The sequence below is a fragment of the Equus quagga genome, chromosome 12, assembly GCF_021613505.1.
Source record: "Equus quagga isolate Etosha38 chromosome 12, UCLA_HA_Equagga_1.0, whole genome shotgun sequence".
In the NCBI taxonomy this organism is placed as follows: Eukaryota; Metazoa; Chordata; class Mammalia; order Perissodactyla; family Equidae; genus Equus; species Equus quagga.
The window spans coordinates 15,639,418-15,645,417 of NC_060278.1; the positions used below are offsets into that span (position 1 = coordinate 15,639,418).

The 6,000-nt window shown below is 37.6% G+C and overlaps 1 protein-coding gene across 2 annotated transcripts in view; it reads right to left on the reverse strand.

Moving 5' to 3' along the window:
- Window positions 1-6,000, reverse strand: part of ARL5B (ADP ribosylation factor like GTPase 5B) — a 28,900-nt gene that overhangs the window by 22,370 nt on the left and 530 nt on the right. The window lies entirely within an intron of this gene.

Below are 6,000 nucleotides of genomic sequence, written 5' to 3' on the forward strand. Positions count from 1 at the left end.
TCAGGCCATACTGAGGTGGCATCCCACATAGGTCACCACATAGAAAGGTCTACAACGAGAATATACAACTTTGTACTGGGGGGCTTTGGGGAGAAGAAGAAGAGAGAGAAAAAAAGGACTGGCAACAGACGTTAGCTCACGTGCCAATCTTAACTAAAAAAAATAAATAAACAAATCAGCAAAGTATCTGAACATTCCAGAAAAGAAGATATACAAATGGCCAATAAGCACATGAAAAAGTGCTTAACACCCAACAGTCATAAGAGAAATGTAAATTAAAACCACAATGAGATACGACTACACACCTAACAGAATAGCTAAAATTAAAGACTGGCAACACCAAATGTTGGTAAGGATGTGGAACAAGTAGAAGTCTGAGACATTGCTGGTGAGAGGATAAAATGGCATAACCACTTTGGAAAACAATCTAACAGTTTCTTATGAAACAAATCCTATATCTACCTCATAACCTAAAAATTGGACTCCTAGATATTCACCTGAGAGAAACGAAAACGTGTCTACGAAAAGTCTTAAGGATATTCATAGTATTACAACCTGTCAAGATGTGAATAAACAAACTGTGGTATATCATGCAATGGAATTACTTTCAACAGAGCTATCTATGGGGAAAGCTTCTAATGTGAAAAGCTAATACAAAAATAAATAGAAACAAAAAATTAGAGCAGAAAATTTCAAAGAAACTTAGAAGACATACAGTGTGAAACACTGTTACAAGAACAATAAAAACCCCTAAAATTTAGCAAATAAAGAAAAAGTTTTTATGAACTAAAAATATGACAGCTGAGGGGCCAGCCCTGTGGCTGAGTGATTAAGTTTGCGGGCTCCACTTCGGCGGCCCGTGGTTTTGCCAGTTCGGATCCTGGGCGCAGATCTAGCACTGCTCATCAAGCCATGCTGAGGTGGCATCCCACATAGCAGAACCAGAAGGACCCACAACTAGAATACACAACTATGTACTAGGAGGCTTTGGGGAGAAGAAAAAATAAATAAATAAAGATTGGCAACTGGCTAGATCAGGTGCCAATCTTTAAAAATAAATAAATAAATAAAAATAAAAAATCTAAAAAAAAAATATGATAGCTGAACCAAAATATTCAATAGGATTGGAAGACAAAGGAAATATCATAGAAAGTAGAACTCAAAAAAAAAAGAAGTAGGATGGAAAGAATATTTGATAATCAGTTTAGCACAACAGGACCAATAAGATTTCCAAAAAAGTAGAGAAACAACTCTTAAGAGAAATTAAAAAAAAAAAAAGATTTCCTAGAAGCGAAAAAGAGCAACTTTATGTTGAAAAGGCCAGAGGGCCTAGTACGATGAACCATAAAAACATATAACAAGGCACACAACTTTCAAATTCAGGGGTAAACAAAAAATTTTAAAATCTACAAGAAAGAAAGAGAAAAAATTGTAATTAGAACGATACTGGTCTTCTCAACAATAGTAGTAGCTGGAGGACAATGACAATACCTTCAAAATTCTGAAAGAAATGTTTCCTAATTCAGAATTCTATATCCAGTGCAATTTTAAACAAAAAATGAGGACAGACCAATACATTTTCAGGCAATTGGAATTGCAAAAAAAGATGACTCTTCACCTTTGCAGGAAATTTCTGAAAGCTGTGCTTCATCAGAGTAAGAGCGAAGCAAGAAAGACAAAAATTCTAATAAAATAGAAAAGCAAAGGAAACTCCCAGATTGACAGCAAAGACAAGTCAAGAACAAGGTGTAGCAGGCACAGAGAGAATCAAGTCCAGCTTGGAGCAGGATGGAAGGAATACTGAGGGAGTGCGGGGAGGACAAGTCATTTGAGAGATGTGAAGTGGAGAAACCTGGACAGAGAGCCTGTGGAGAGGACGAAATGAGTCAAATGTACAAAGAAACTAAGGCAATGAGATGTTGTAATTATTTATTCTGGGGGTGGGGGGATGTGGAGTTATAGAAAAAATGGAAACATAATTACAGCACACTGTGGCTCAGCAGTAACAAACTTTACAGTCACAATAACGAAAAGAAAAGCATTTGGGGGCTGCCCCGTAGCAGACAATAACAAAAGGACAAGCATTTGCGGGCTGCTCCGTGGTGAAGTGGTCAAAGTTCTGTGCCATCCACTCTGGCAGCCCAGGGTTCACACGTTCAGATCCTGGGCGCAGACTCACTCCACTCATCAGCCATGCTGTGAGGCATCCCACATACAAAGTAGAGGAAGACTGGCACAGATGTTAGCTCAGGGCCAATCTTCCTCACATACACACACACAAAAGATAAGTGTGTGGATGAAACCAAAAAACTATACTGGGATGATGAGGGAAAAGGGCATGAAAGTACCAATTTCTCTTCTACCCATAATAAGACAAATGATTAGTACACCTGAAACTAATATAACGTTATATATCAATTATATCTCAATTAAAAAAATGATAATGTTTAAAATTTCTATATACGCATATTATGTAGAAACATGGAAGTATATTCTGGGAAAAAAGTTAAGACGTTAAAGATATTTGACTAATATATATCATTTTAAGACTTTTGCATTATATAACTTTTCTAAAAGAATGTGTGTTACTTCAATAGAAAATTTTATGTTTGAAAAAACAAAAAATTCAATGAAAAACTTTTTGTATTGGGAATACAATAGTGAGTAAGACAAAGTTCATGCCTCAAGGAGTTTATTTCTACTGAAAGAAACAGACAACAAACAAGTAAACAAATAAACATAATATGATTACAGGTAGTGATAAATGTTACTCAGAAAAACAGAGGAGGGTAGAGACACAGAGAATGAGTGTTGCGGTGGGAAGTGGTCAGGGGCAGCCTCTCTGAGGAGTGACATTTGATCAGAAATCTGAACCATCTGAAGGTATGGAGAGAGTGTGCCAGAAAACAGGGAGCAGAAAGATGGCAAGTTTAAGTTTGGTGTGTTTGAAACCAGCAAGAAGTCCAGAATCAAGAGCAGAATAAGCTAATGGGAGAAATGTGAGACACTAGATGCGACCCAACAGAAGTGAAGAACAGTAACAATGCCTTAAAGAGTTGGCTGTCAGTGCTCAAAACAATAACATGAAATTCACCAATGAGAAAGAAATGATTAGACCATGAAATTAAAATGTCATTGCTATTTGGGTCTGAAAATGAGCTACAATTAAAATTATATTCCATTCGTCCTAAATTCTGGGTAAAACGAGAAATAACTGATGACTAGCTGTACAGTGATAACAGAGAGAGAAAAAGACCAAAGTCTACGAAAGGTACAAAGGAAATGTTTTTAAAAAAGGAATGCTCAACTTGTGAGGTGAGTTTAAGGACATCATAGACACATACATATATATTTTATACACAGATACACAACCACACAGATACATAAAATAATGTTTGTAAAGAGAATTAGATTTTGAAATTCTTTCCTTCATTGATAAGTAAATCAGTCTTCTAGCTTAAAATTAAGCAACATAAAATTGCAAAGATTAGTTATGTACTTTGTAATACTTTTACTTAGACAACACATGCTTTAAGGCACTTAATCCCAGAAAGGTATCCAATTTATAAGATGTTTGGTGCTTTAAAACGCTACAAGAAAAAAAGGTAGGTGTGAGGCAAATATTGGAAGAAAGATAAGGGAAATGAGTGTTTAAGGTAAGTTAAGTAGTTCTCAACTTTGGCTGTACATTTGAATCATCTTGGCACTGACACCAGGCCACCCCACCCCACTCTGATTTCACTGGTCTGAGGTGGAGCCTAGGGTGTATTATTTTAATACGCAACCAAGAGCGGATGATTGGAATATCTCTGACGTGTCATCGTGGTGAAAATGGAAAATGAAAATGTAAATGGACAATGGAAAATGCTGAGATTGTCAGTTGAGTTTGTCGATAGAGAAATAAAAACACAGGACTAAAGCACCAATCCGATCACATTATTCCCCTGCCTTAGAAATAACAGACAATGACCAAACTCTCAATAGCTCCCAAGGCTTGCTCTATAGTTTAATGTCTTAGTCTACATACAAAGCCCTCTGTGATCTGGGTCCCTCTCCAACCTCACCTCCTCTACCTCTCCACAGGCAAACTAAGGTAACAGCCAAACTAAAGTGTTTTCAGCTTCCTTCAACGTGCCAAACTATTTCACTCCTCTCCTATTTGCATAATATTAGTCCTTCTGCCTAAAATAAATGGCCCTTTTACACACTCTGCCTAGCAGGCCCTGTAAACTACTTATCATTAAAGTCCAAGTGTACCTTTTTCTGTAAAGTCTTTCAGGAGCCACCTGACAAAAATTAATTACTGCCTTCTTGGTGATCATTACTACACTTTTATACATATCTGTTAAATAATTTACCACACTGCATTTTTTTCTGTCTGTCTTATTTACTGATCTTTGAGTACTTTGAAAGCAAGTAACTATATTTTTGTATCTCCCATGTCTAACTCTGAAGACTGGCTTATGGCCTATGCCTAAATGTTGGCTGCATGAATGAATGGGAATAAAATAACAATAATCACTAGTTCTAAATTCTCAACAGGAAAGTTAAAGGAAAAGAAAAATAAAAATTGTAAATAGTAACAGGGATTTCGGAGGACTGAACAATTATGTGACCATAAAGGCAGCCCATGAATGGCTTTCATTATCTCCCGAATTTTCCCTCTACATCCTTCATTCCCTTCTAGTCTGGTTAAGAAAGCCTCAAAAAAATGATAAACAGCAGTAATAAAACAGAGGGGAGAAAGGAGAATGGGTTACACAGAGAGAACCAATGACTTTGGTAGTGTTTTATTTCTTAAACTACGGGAAAAGACAAGCAGCTGATCATTGTATTAAGCTTTACACCACTTAGCATGTCTTAAAACACTGCTTTACATAGCAGTGAATTTACGTAACAAGAATTAGAAAAAACAAACTGCTGAAAAAATAATGCATTATATCCAGAAGGAGTTAAACTCTGGCCACTCGGAAATCACATGAAAAGCGGTATCTGTGGTACCTGCATATATAAACACACATGTCTATGCGTATGTATATACTTTACTGATAACCTTGAAAAAGACTATCTTAGCATTCTTATCAATCTACACAAGTGAACTAAAGCCACTTTCATTCTCTCCATGACTTTTTAAATCCAGAAAAAAGATCCCACATTAACAGTAATAAATTGGCATCATCATAAAACACTGGTTTCTATTATGTCCGGGTATTAAACGCAAAATGAAATTAGCTCAATTTAAAAACCAGTTTCAATTACTAAGAAAACATTGTTAAAAGAATGCCTGAAACTTCACCTATCATTGGCCCCTTTTGTCCGGGTAATTTCTCTCTTTAGGAGACATCACATCTCATTCTCTGACTCAGAACATGCTTTACAACTTCCTGGCCCTTTGGACTTGCAACTTCTACATGTCTCAAACCCAGTTCTAGACTGACTACGGACACGCGATATCCTACACAGAACCAAAAACATTTGGTTTTCTAACACCTAAGAAAAGAATAAAGCGTCTAGGATGAAGATTTCCAGAAACCTGTGTATGTCAATAGGACAAGGCATTCCCAAGTCCTAGAGAGCAGGCGAATCAGAGGGACCGTGAAGGCGCATTGACTTAAAGAGCAGGGCGGAAAACAAAGCAGCAATAGAAATTAAAAGAAAAAAAAAGTTGATAGGTTTCTGGATGGACACTTAGACTAGGGCAAGACACAGGATGATCAGAGCTGGAAAAGGCCCTCGAAACGCCTCCAGGTATCGTTAGGTGCTTTCCGCTTGGGTCCGCTAAAATCCAAAGATTCTTAGCTTTGATCCTGGGACACCAAATGCCTCCTCCAATGACTCCCCTTTTCCCCCACACATCCCCTCTCTCCTGCACCTTCTCTCAGTCTAAAGTGCTCAGTTTCTACCCGCCCCCTGTACTCCTCTGCGTTTCTCAACGTTCGTGTCCACCAGGAGCCCTGCCTCCGGCTGTCCCCTCCGTGCCCAGACCCTCCACCCCGGATT